At 37.0% G+C, this 13,451-nt stretch overlaps 1 non-coding gene across 1 annotated transcript; it reads right to left on the bottom strand.

Annotated features, from left to right (window-relative positions):
* Nucleotides 1–17: 17 nt before the first annotated feature.
* Nucleotides 18–124, bottom strand: LOC145767720 (U6 spliceosomal RNA). Its single transcript, XR_014288871.1, has one exon. It is a non-coding gene; the product is annotated as a U6 spliceosomal RNA (small nuclear RNA).
* Between the last annotated feature and the right edge of the window lie 13,327 nt (nucleotides 125–13,451).

Raw genomic sequence — 13,451 nt, forward strand, 5'->3', positions numbered from 1 at the left:
AATTTATAATAAATTGGCAAAATATGGAACGCTTCACGATTTTGCGTGTCATCCTTGCGCAGGGACCATGTTAATCTTCTCTGTATCGTTCCAATTTTAGTATATGTACTGCCAAAGCAAGTACTGCAAAATGTTGTTAATCAACAAATTCTTGCCACGCTAATAAGCACCACAAGTGACAGTTGTCTATAATAATAAAAGAAAGACGGTTTTATAGACTCTCACAAAAAGGATGAAAAACCAACTCATTGCTTTTTTTGAGGGAAGACTGTTCATGAATTACGATTTTTCGCTGATTTCCACAAACGTTTGTTTCATGGTGCCTGGTGTCTTTTACTCTGTTATTCGAGCCTAATTTTCGCTGATATGTTTGCAGGTCACTATTGTTGCCTGTATTGCGATGTGTCAAACATTTCCTTGTTTGCTGAAATTGTTAATTGCAAGATATCATATGTGAAGCGAAGTGACAACACCACTCTTGCTTGGCGATGAATATTCTGATGAAACCACTCGCCTCGCTATAAGTGCGCAAAACAAGTGGCCTCGTTTATTAAACATTGTTAAAGAAGTCAAAAGTGTTGTTAAAGGAGCTTGGCCTGGTTGTTCGACTAATTGTGTTGCTGCGGTATTCTAAGACAAATATTAACAACATGTAACGCTGGATAGGCTACTGGGTACGAAATCCGTTATTTTTTAGCATAAGAGTCAACCTACCTGAAATTTTATCAGTGCGGCCCGCCACAGCTCTCCTTAGTGCCAAAGTGGCCCGCATGCAAAACAGGTTGGTGACCCCTGGTTTAGACGATTAACGAATTACAACTGCAACACTTTGAACGAAGTTTAAGGCATCGGCAATAAGCCTCACCTCCTTTACAACGCTTTGTAAAATCAAATCGAGAGCATGATTAGGCTACTGCGGTGAATGTAGGCTATAACGATCCAGGGCATAGCCTAATGCTTTAAGTTTGGCCCGCACTCCGTTATAGCAACCAGACACATTGGCTGCACCGTCAAAACAGTAACCTTGAAGGTGTTCAATCCGCAAATTCGGTCATGAAAACAAGTCGGAATTAGTATTACACGAAAACAACGTTTCCGACTTCAAATCGGGCGCATTATAAAACTCAAGAAAAACGTTTTGCAACACGAATTCCGAATCATCGTAGCCAATTATTGTTCGAATAATTGTTTGAAAATATGTTATGCTTACCAACTGTCAGAATTGTCTAGAGGGCTGAAGCAATTATCGAAAATTCCAGGGGGGCTGAACTACCTCTAGGAGGGGCTGCAGCCCCTTGAGCACCCCTACTTCCCGCACCCCTGGGGCAGCAGACTATCCACACTGCTAAAGGTTTTATTTTGTTGTTGTTATTTTGTTCAAAATAACTAGAAGTTGTTATTTTGACTAATTCAGTATGTTTTTATTTCTGACCATCACAACGATAAACAATATATGCCAAACATAGCAAAGGTCTAAAAAAAGGTAGAAGTGACAAAACGCGGACGGACCAGCCTTGGTTGGCAGGGCCTCTGAGAGAAATTTTCACTAGGGGTACGAATAGTCATTCCTGGCCCCCCTTCTCACTCCGGGCTCCCTTTGTCTTGGGCAAAAAGTGTGATGTTTGCTTAAGCGTATTGCACACCACACAACATTTTACTTCAGAATTGGACATCTGTGCGCAATAATAGTATCAGGCTGCAATAAAACTATTATTTTGTGTTGTGCAGATCATGTGATCTGTCCCTCGCCAATTTGTGTATCCTGCATTAAATTCGTATGTCAGTTGACTGTTGATGGTGCTGTCGCTTATTGTAGCCTACATCTTTAATGTAAAATTTTTAAATTCATTTTTTTATTTCTCTTAGATGTACGGTAGCTTATAATTATTTCTGAAGAGGACACTATGTGATGTCGAAAACGTTGGATTTTGTAATTTTTACATGTTTTTTTTTGTGTTTAATGTTAAATCCGTTAACTTTACTGAGTGTTATATGTAGCCTATCTGGTACAAGCCAAGCTACCAAGGCTCAAACATAACATCTTGTTATTCATCTGACAAATCCTAACCATTCTTCATTAACTTTTGCATTCACCACATGCCCAGCACTAGCAGAGGTGAATGAGAGAAGTCACTTTTTTTGACTCCGGCTCCGGTACTGCTCCGAAAGTAGGCTATCCTCCGGTTCCTGCTCTAACTCCGAAATTCATTTTTAAGTGAAATAAGCGTGAAACTACTTTTGTCAAATAGTTTTTAAAAAACACAAAAAACACCCTGGCTTTTTGCCGTTTTTTTTTCAAACCTGCTTTTGCTACACTATGCCCCTCCCCCCAGGACAGGCGAATAACTAACTTTTATGATTTAATTTAGGGTGCTTTTAACAGACCATTTTTGCACGTAAAGCATTAAATTATCACTTTGGGCCCCTAATTTGCTCGCAAAGCACTCGATTACCTTTCTGGGCCCTTTTGCTAGATTATGGGCCCCCAGGACTACAGAATAACAACTTTTATGCTTGAAATCAGTCGTTTGGGATGGTTTTAACCAAACTTTTTTGCGCATAAACTATAAAACCACAACTTCGGGCCCCCCAACAAACACAGACCTGGCCCCTCAAGAGTACGCCGTACCCTCGGTACTCCTCTCATAGGCCTTGTTGGTTGGTTTTGAACCTTTATCCTGACAAAGCCTTTGATAGATTGTTCCTGGAGCGTCCCTCTAGGCCAGTGGTTTTCAAAGTTTTATCCTTGCATTTCATAGGAATTTTATAAATTTATATTTATTTATGTCTCTAATCATAATCTATTGCTACGGTTTCGTGATAATTAGGAATGCCGGTGTCAGGAGATCCTATAATATCTGCAAGCATTTTATTACCGCAGTAGTCAAGTTTAGTTAACCAGTTAAGTGCGTATGACGGAATATCACGTCATGGAAAATTTTCCTTACAGTGCGTATGACGTGATATCACGTCAAGGCGGGGTCTCACTACAAAGCGTTGTGCAGCTGCGACGTTTTGTTTTTTTTCGTATGAGAAGTTGTTGCGTTATCACGTTAAAGGTTTATTCTCAATCTCTGTATCTTTAGAATTTTTGTTTTCATAGATTTAAGAGGATTAATGCAAGATTTAATGCCGCCTCCACTCCTCTCATGATTTACATTATAAATTAGTCAGTTATAGTTCAACTCATTTGTCCCTTATCGCTATAAAAACAAGTTTTAGATTTCTATGTTTTAGATATTTCACGGTTGGCTAAATACACATTGGTTGTTATTGGCAATGTTCTAGCCAAGAATTGGTATAACTGCGTGCAAATGAAGAGTTATCTAACAAATATAGCTTAGGCTACCTGGCGTAGCACAGAATGCAGATTGAGAAAGGGAAGCAAGTATAGGCCTACTTGTAAAGCTAATGATAACTTTTTGGTAACGTTTCAGAATAACCACAAGTTTAGGTACATAAATATAGCTAAATTATGGCTTCTAGGCGTAAAAGAATATGTTTGTCTGATATGACTGAAGAAGATATTGATGAGCTTCTTGCTTCAAGTTCAGATGAGGATGATAGTGACGTCATTGATATGAGGCCATTATGACGTCATTGATATGACGTCATCATATTGCAGCTATTTTCAAAGATAATTTCAAACTGAACATTTTATTAATAGATTGTTTTGCTGTAGCTTCAACACAAAAAGTGTCAGAGTCGATTGAAATTAACCACTTAAAATTGCGAAAAATAATTCCGCACTGTGCGGTCGACCAGCGAAATTTAATTACGCACTTAACTGGTTAAATACGAAATAGAATGATTGTGCGACGACTTTGGAAAATTAAAACGACGCACCAGGGCATCGCGACGCACAGTTTGAGAACTTCTGCTCTAGGCTGTTAAAGGACACGTAAGGTAGCCTACGTTTAGGGAGCTTGTCTATTAATTATTCCTATCCTGTTCTGGCAGACGTATATACTCCATCAACAACTTTTTTATTATATTTTTCCCTCCATACAGAGGTACAAATTCTATAGAGTTTTACTTTACTTTCTTAAACACAAAATTATTGAACAAAAGTCACTGCCGTCCTAACGATACCTAATTTCAAGCCTTCACTCTTCGAAAGAAGCAAGCAGTTTTGAGCCTGTGCGTAATGCAAATGAGCCTCTGGAACAATTCCTGGCAATTTGCATATTTTTATAGGCTTGGAACGACTGACGCCCCCATAAACATTGGTCGTAAAGAACACGTGAAAAACACGTGAAATTCTGAGGAAACTCGTGTAATACACGTATATTTCTCGTGTTTTTACGAGCCAATGTTTATGGGGGCAGGGCCAGTTACAGAGATTGACAAAGTGAAATTTCCTATGGTTGAAATATTATTGCCGGGGAACTGTTCCACCTACTAAGTGCCGCTGAGTAAACAGCAGTCCTGAAATGCGTTGAACGCACATCATGAGAGCCGAACCAGCGCCGCTTGATCTTGAGTCGGGTGCTTAACCATTGAGCTAAAGGGGCGGACCCTTCTTGTGTGCAAGGCTTGGTCTTTTTACATAAGGCAGGTAGGCTAAATCACTTATACCTTTCCCGCCTACAAAAACTCCTCCCTAACGACAGACAATTAGGTGGTGAAAGTAAACGCTTCAAAAATACAACGAAAACCTCTATAAGAAAATTCTTCATCGATGATCAATCCAACACACAAAAAACTACTCAACATGCAAGGGGCATTCAATCAATCATTTTATTTTTCGTCATTAACGTTTCCAGGACGAAAAAGATACCACTAACTACAATAGTCGATATAGACGTAGCCTACTAGCACGTTAATGAACGGGAAAAGGAAAAGCAATCTGTCCTCGAGTCAGCTGCTTTAATTAGGCTACCATTGATTGTGAGAATCTTTGTCCTCAGACTTTGGAAGCTTCTTTGAGACTTCTCTGACAGTTTTGCATAAACGTTGTGGAAGCTTTGAACCACTGACGCGAATTATATCTGTGAAGTATTTCATCCGCTATGTGCTGATAATTGGAGAGGTGTTCTTGAAATGCACACCCCAAGAATAGAACTAGCGTCGCTTGATTTTATGGTATGTCAAGTTAGGCGCTTGACAAAATGAGATATTGGAACAGAGACATCAAGCCTTGCCGAGAGACACTGCTGTGGAGTGGTGTCTGTTTGGTTTTGAATCTTTATCCTCGAACTGACAAAAGGTTATTCCTGGTAGTTTCGCATAAGTTTACTTGTAGAGGCTTTTGACGCAAGGCCGGTAACCATATGATTATTCTGAACGATGTCACTTCGAATTTCACAAAGACGCTCTCACCACTCTGTCGCGCACTCGTTACATTTAATGCTTGTACCATACCTAAAAACACCATATTTTCGTTAGCTGCAGTGCGTCGTCAATTTTGTTTGGAGGCTATGGCTATTCTACTTGTAGGCTATGTTCTAGTATCATTTACTTTTAAGAAGTAAAAGAAAGATGAAATTATAGCAGCACATCGACTACAACAGAAGGATGATGCGAAACCACCTGCGGTCATTGTGCGCTTCAGCAATCGCAACGTGCGCAACCGCATCTATAAAAATCGCAAAGCTGCTCGAGACCAAGTATTCCCAATAGAAGGAATGAGAGAACTGTATATCAACGAAAATTTAACACAGCAACGAAAGAGGCTTTTCTGGCTCTGCAAACAAAAAGCAAAGAATACCGATATGTTTGGACTACAAATGGACGGATATATGTGAGAAAGAGTGATGGTTTCGATTCAATTATAATTAACAAAGAAGACGATCTAAAAAAGCTGTGATGGTGGGTGTATTTGTTATTCCTCTTGTCTTTTCTTTACTTATTACTTTTACCTGTTTTGGAAATACCACAACGGTATGCTTATGGAATTAATAGATGAAGACTTTAGTAGTAACTATCGAAATGTATGTGAAAAACACACAACCACCAGTGTCATAAAAGAATTACTTACTACCACGACGTCAGATCTAACTGTTTGTCATGTTAACATAGTGAGTCTAAATAAAAACATAGAAAAACTAGATCAACTCCTTTCTGACATTTTAAAACCAATAGATATACTCTGTTTGACTGAAACACGACTAACGACTAGCACTGAAAGTCTCGTTCGGCTTCCTGGGTACGAATTAATTAACGTGAATTCCAGCACAAAAGCAGGAGGAGCTGGTATCTACTTATCAAATAAATTAACTTTCAATAACTCAGACACTCTCCGTCTTAATTTAAAAAACTGCGAAGACGTCTGGGCTGAAATCTCGTTGCCTAACAATGAGTTCCTTATCGTCGGATCGATTTACCGCCATCCTTCTAGCGACATAGGCTCCTTTCAGGAAAGCTTTATTAATTTGATTAAATCATTCAAACCTAAACAGAAGTATCTGATCCTAGGTGATTTCAACATCGACCTTGGAAAGTATAAAGAAAACAATAAATTAAAATTTTACTTTGATGAAGTTACCGCTGCGGGTGCGTTACAACTAATAAACATACCAACTAGAATAACTACAACTACTAGCACAATTATTGATCACATTTACACCAACTGTTTACACGCCCATAAAATGAAACCCTTTGTAATTTCAAGTGACGTATCGGATCACTTGCCCATTATGGTCAAAACAAACTTTACGGCATCACATAAAGAGCAGTCGAGGCCATTGATTAGAAAAATCACCGCACAAAGGCTTGAAAAATATCTAGCTGATCTTGACTCTAACCTTCAAACTTCAACCGCAATAAGCAATAATAGTATTGAATGGCTTATTGCTAAAATGATCTTCTTAACAAACCTACATTTTCCTAAAGTTAAACAAACACGTAAACAACATTCCTCATCAGGTAAACCTTGGATTTCTAATCGTATCTTGAAGCTTATCAAAAAACAAAATAAACTTTTTCGAAAATTTCTCAAAAATAAGGATCCCACAATACACAATGAATATAAGCAATTTCGTAACAAACTAACTCGCATAAAAACCAAAGCGAAAAAGGCTTATTACAAAGAAATATTCAAATTAGGTAGAAGTTCCTCAGATACTTGGAAGACTATCAACAAGATAATACGTAAACAAAACAAAACTAATGAATTACCATCCAAAATCTTGCTTAACAATCACACAACTACAGAAAAACCAGAAGAAATCTGCGAGGAAATGAATAACTATTTTGTGAATATTGGTCATAAACTAGCCAAAGGTAAACAAATAAGCACAAATTACAGAAATACTTTAAAAAATGGACGGTCTAGCCCTGTTACTTCCGTCAGCCTGCAACCAACAGATAATAACGAAGTAATAAATATAATTGATGACCTCAAGCATAACAAGTCCCCAGGATACGACGACATTCCCTTGACCATTATAAAGAGCTCCAAGTTCTTAATAGCTCCTTATCTTACCCGAGTCTTTAATAACTGTATGATTAGTGGACACTATCCTGAAGCTTTGAAAATAGCCAAAGTCATACCTATCTATAAATCAGGCTCCAAGCAGGAACCTCAGAATTACAGACCGATATCGATTTTATCGCCTTTCAACAAAATATTTGAGACAATCATTCACAAACGCTTGGCTAATTTCTGGGACAAATATAAACTCTTCTCCCCTTTGCAATTTGGATTTCGCAAAAACTACTCAACCAATTTAGCAATTACTCACTTTCATGAAGATATCATAAATGAACTAAACAACAATCACATTGTGTGCTCAGTATTTATAGATCTCAAAAAAGCATTTGATACAGTTAATCACGAAATCTTAATCGACAAGTTGAATCATTATGGCGTAAGGGGAAACGTTAAAAACCTTATTCATTCCTATCTAACCAATAGGCAGCAATATGTACATGGCGGGGAAATCAACTCTTCTCGCTCAAATATTACTATTGGAGTTCCTCAGGGCAGTGTACTTGGCCCCTTTTTGTTTTCAGTTTACATAAACGATCTTCCCGATGCAACTAATTTGAAAACTCTACTCTATGCTGATGACACAGTTCTCTATTTGGCTCAAAAAACTACCAGCAACCTCCAACCGATAATGAATAAAGAATTATGTAAACTCTACACTTGGCTTGATAACAATCAGTTGACACTCAACTTGAGTAAAACTAACTACATACTCTTTAACAATAAAAAGACTACACTCTCCGATATGCAAATAAAATTAAATGATACAATAATTAAAGAAGTTGACCACACGCGCTACTTAGGAATCACAATAGATAACAAACTCAACTGGAATAAACACATTGATAGCCTCTCCAAAAAACTATCCTCTTCTTCAGGCGTACTCAGCAAACTTAGAAAATTCACTACTAGAAAAGTTCTAATCAATATTTATTATAGCATTGTACACTCGCACCTACAATATGGAATTATCAACTGGGGATGCGCACCCACAAAATACTTGAATAGAATTCAGGTTAGACAAAATAAGATAATTAAAATTGTTACAGGAGCATTTGAAATGAAAACTAAATTACTGCCACTCTATCAAGAAAATAAAATACTAACTGTTAATTCTACTTATAAACTAGAAATAAGCAAATTTATGTACAAATTTTATAATAATAAACTACCGGAAAACTTCAAAACTTTCTTTACACATGTATCATCTATTCATTCGTATAACACCCGACGTTCAAGTTCCAATTCACTTTATACTAAACTGGCAAATATCCAATTATTTCAAAAAAGTTTAAAATGCATGGGAATCAAGGTATGGGACAATTTACCTCAAAATATGAAAAAAAACATGAACAAAGGCTTCAAATATTTCAGTAAAATGTGCAAAAAACACTTCTTCAATAATCAAGAGCTATAAAAACGACATCCACTACCTGACTATGTTAATTGTTATTATTGTTTGTAGTATCTGTATTTGTTTTGTTTTTTCTGTTCTTCCTTCCTTCTTCTTTTTTGTGTCAATTTGCAACAATATTATCAACGCAATACTTTCTTTTGTGTAACTATTTGAATGAGAGAGTGCAGACTCGACGACCTCCTACGCCTTCAGGGCTACGGTCTTTCGCACTCTCTCATTGGATGCACACTGTCAGTTTTTGTTTTATGTGTGTTTCGGCGTTTCGCATCCAAACAAAAATAAAATGACCATCCATACTGTACTAGTACCGTATTTATTCCTCAAGCATTTTAACATGTTTATTTCTTTTAGGTGTCAATTTGGGGATCGCCTTGGTACAAGACCAAAATTTTATTCTCCTGGTGGTCCTGTCAACCAATTTACGCCTTGGTAGTGGGCTACCCAGCACTAGCATTACCCTGGTGCCAAATTAATTATTAGAAGGATTAAAAACCACTGTCCCAGAGTAAAGAGATATAATCGTTGTAATCCCACCCGAATTTGCATTGGTTGCACAGCACTTTGATTACAATGGAAATCTTGCATGGATTGGCTTGGGCCTGCCCTTCATTGGCTACTTTGTTGGCTACTACGTCATTGGGCCTGCCTTTCTTGGCTACTTTGTCATCGTCGTCTGTTTTCAACTTTTATTGTTCGCATGCAAAGCAAAGCAATAGGCTACAACATACGCACACAACAATAATGGTAACTAAAATAAAATACTTTGGAAAATTAATAATTATTTTATTCTCATTTTAACGTTGCCGCAATGACTACTTGCGATTTTGTGCTGACAGTGTTGCTAGCCAGCAAAAGTTGCTATATTTACATCTCTTAAACATCTAACGTTTGATGGCAGACCTGCTGGCTGCAATTAAATAAAAAACACATGATAAACTTGTAAAGGAAAAAATAAATGTTAAGCCGCTAAAAGCAAGCAGGAAGACTGTGGTAGAAGGTTGCATGGAGTTACTACACAATGAAAAAAAATCACAAGACAAGCTCCAAGTACGCCTATTATTTATAAACAATATTTCATTGAACGCTGCGTTTTAAGCTCTAGTTAAAAATTAGCAAACATACTTGCGGGTGACAACTGATTTTGTATACAGTAGTTCAGATTTTTTTACTTTTATGACAGTGCAAGAACACAGACCGACGGTGCAAGTGAAAAAGAAGCTTCCTGTGTTTCGATCTAGCCACTTCACTAGCTAATCTTAGACCTGCATGTGAAAAATCGGTCGCTTTATTCAATGCAGAGAAAATGAAGAGACTTGGGGTAATTGAGTGAAAGATGATGAACATCAATAATGCATTTAGGCTACAGTAGCATAGGCTACAGTAAATGAAACATATGGTGTTATTAAATTGCCAAAAACGTGTTTAGATATTATAGATGCACGAATCACAGAATTAAAATATTCGCCTACGCTACGCCCTACAGGTTGGCAACTTAGATCATATGGGAGAGGTAAAGGTTAGGTGAGTCCCATACTTCCAAGCGTCGGGAGAAGATAAGGTTCTCATTATACTAAGTTTTCGGCAGTAATGAGAGTAGGGTGGCCAGTTCCTTTCTCTCGGCTGCCTTTGCTTCACCAACTACGCCCACCCAATTTATTTTACCCTAGGTAGAGATGAGCGGTGTTTGTCAACAACCAGCTTAAGCCGGGAGTCGAACCAGGATTCCCTGATTGGAAAGCGAGCGCCTTATTCACTGCGCCATCTCAGAGAAAAAGGAAAAAAAACAAGAAAACAATATTCAAGATAATAAATGGAACAACCCCTTGTTGTAAAAGTATGAATTCCACAATTTAAAAATTTACAATCATGATTTATTAAAAAAAGTACTCAAAATAAAAGCCTCCACACTTCAGTATTTTATAAAAATTCTCATCCTGTACAGTTAGTATTAAGACAGTTACAAAAGCGCGGATACGACAGTCGCTGACTGCAGCTCATATAATAATTGAAGAACGCTATTTTAGTTGCAGTCAAATAAGAAAAATGTAAAAAAATGAAATGCATACTTCTCATATCTGAGAAAAAAACATTTCGATAACGTCACTGTGGGCTATGAGAAACCACGCACACATTGTGACAAAAAGCAATGGAAAGGGCACAGTTTCACTGAAGGACTATTTTAAACAAGCCCCAACGCACATCAATGAACCTCATTTTTTTTTCCATTAATTTTCTATATTTGCTCGTCCCGGAGACTACAAATAAGTTTTGTACCACACAGAAAGATTCAAAGCAGTGGACGCCAAATTATGCAAGTAATTATGTTAACTTAAAACGTTGTGTACAAAGTTCTTCGGTTGCTATTTATCATCGCAAATTCGCTACACGAATGCACAAAAATAACCAACTACTTGCGTTTGCGACAGTCCTCAGCCATAACGTAAAACGACATGCCACAAATGTAAATTAGTAGGGTCAAAATGGGAAATATATGGGCTAACCCGAAAAAAATTGCAAGAAAACGTTTTATTGGTTTTTTCTTTGGCTTAACCTCAATAGAACAACATATGAAAAGTTTACCAGGATTTGAGCATCACAAAGTCTGAAACATGACGTCACAAAAAGTGGCCTATTGCAGGTAAACAATCTCTCTAGCCTGCTAATTTTCAAGGGGGCCTTGGATGCATTTGAAAAATAATAATTTTTTTAATTTATTATCTCTAAGTCCACTCCAACACTATATATATATATAACAAAAGAAATAAATTAAAATTTAATAAAAATACTAGTACATTTTGCCCAAATCTGTGGGTTTTCAACAATGTTACTGCTGAAGACAAAGCATCGCAGTGTCTTGGATATTCAATATGACATACGGCTTGCTCTTTCCACCAGCAATTAAGACAATGCCACAGCAAAAACAAGCTCAACCATCACATTAACTACATATGTAATAACTAATTAATGTAATGTACTATCATGTTTATTGTGTGTTGTATTTATATCATTTTATCATTCTAACTACTGGTTACTGTATCAACAAGTTTTTTTAATTAAAATAACGTTTCTTCATTTTTCAAAAGGTTGACAAAAATAGGGGGGCCATTGATTTTTCAAAATTTTCAAAGGGAGCCACGATGTAAAAAAGGTTGGGAACCCCTGTTAACCGTTAAGATTACCGGGGTACCGGTAATGCAGTTTATGGTTAAATTTGCTATTTTTAGTGGTTAAGAATCAGTGTTTTTTGGATTTGGTAAATATACGAGTAGCTTATTTCAGTAAAATGGCGGCCATCTTGAATTACGTAATATTTAGAGTTTAGACCCTTTGTGACGCTCGAATTTTGGAAAACTTTTTATATGTTGTTCTTCGAACTGAAAAATATTGGAAAACATCAAAAAACGTTTTCTTGCCATTTTTTTCGGGTTGGTCAGCATAATGACCAGGGCTACTAAATGGCCACACATGTAGCATACGTGTCTTGTTCGTTGTTGACAATATACAAAACATAAAGTCTGCTATAAAACAGGGGGTCACATCAATTCACAGAAGAAAGTCGTCGCGACTATTGTGTTTGCCTTGATGTTGCCAACTCAGAACACTGCATGCGTATTTGGTCGGGCAGGTGCTATATTATGATTTCATTATGATTTATGAGGAAAAATTTGTGACTCTATTTTATCACAGACAACCGCACATGCTATAAAACGATTTGGGCAAAATATCAGTTCAAGATTAAAAAACCAGAATAGCCTATTAAAGCACACAGGTTATTTTATCCGTTTTGTAAATTAAACCAACACGCAACTGTTAAAACACTGGCACTTCGAAAAAACATTTGCAACAAAAGCACACAACCTAGAGTTGCTAAATTTTTCGGAGATCCACATCAAAAACAGTTGAACAAAACACTTGATTAATATTGTCAAAAGCAGGTTGTACATTTTAACGAGCATTGCAAGATACAAGAGCAATCCCTCGACTACATTGTTGAGAACTTTTCCAAAAAGAATTGGAATGTCAAACAAGGTCAAAAAAGCAACAACTGTTACTACAGTCATTTCGCTATGATTGGAGGAAACGAAAAGATATAATCGAAATTGAAAAAAAAACATTTTTTTGCTATCACAGACGTAGCAAAATTTGTAAAAATAGCGTAAATGTTGGCAGTACTTTCAGTTGCGGTAACTTGGTGTTTAGCAGCATCGCTCAAACAACTGTACAGTATATTGCGCAACCATCATCTTGTTTGATTGTTTACTGTTTAGGCCTAAAAGCCACATTTATTTTTATCAATAACTGTAGTCAGTGGCACACCGTTTCGGCCAAAATAGCCTCATCAGTGCAGTAGGTATTTATTATCTACTGTATATTTGTGAATATACAGTATATTTGTAAATATACACTATCGTTAATGTCAAAATCCTGAAAAACCTGTTATATCAGAAAATTTGAACGTTTTAAACGAGTACTTTGAATTCCATCTTCCACAACGATTGTTCATAAACCACTCGAATAAGGCTACCAGTACCAACTGAGATGACGAAATAAGAGCTCAATTCCACACGTCTGTTGTTTTATTTAGGCTGAGTCATTGACTGT

This window comes from Aplidium turbinatum, chromosome 3, assembly GCF_918807975.1.
Source record: "Aplidium turbinatum chromosome 3, kaAplTurb1.1, whole genome shotgun sequence".
NCBI classification, from domain to species: Eukaryota; Metazoa; Chordata; class Ascidiacea; order Aplousobranchia; family Polyclinidae; genus Aplidium; species Aplidium turbinatum.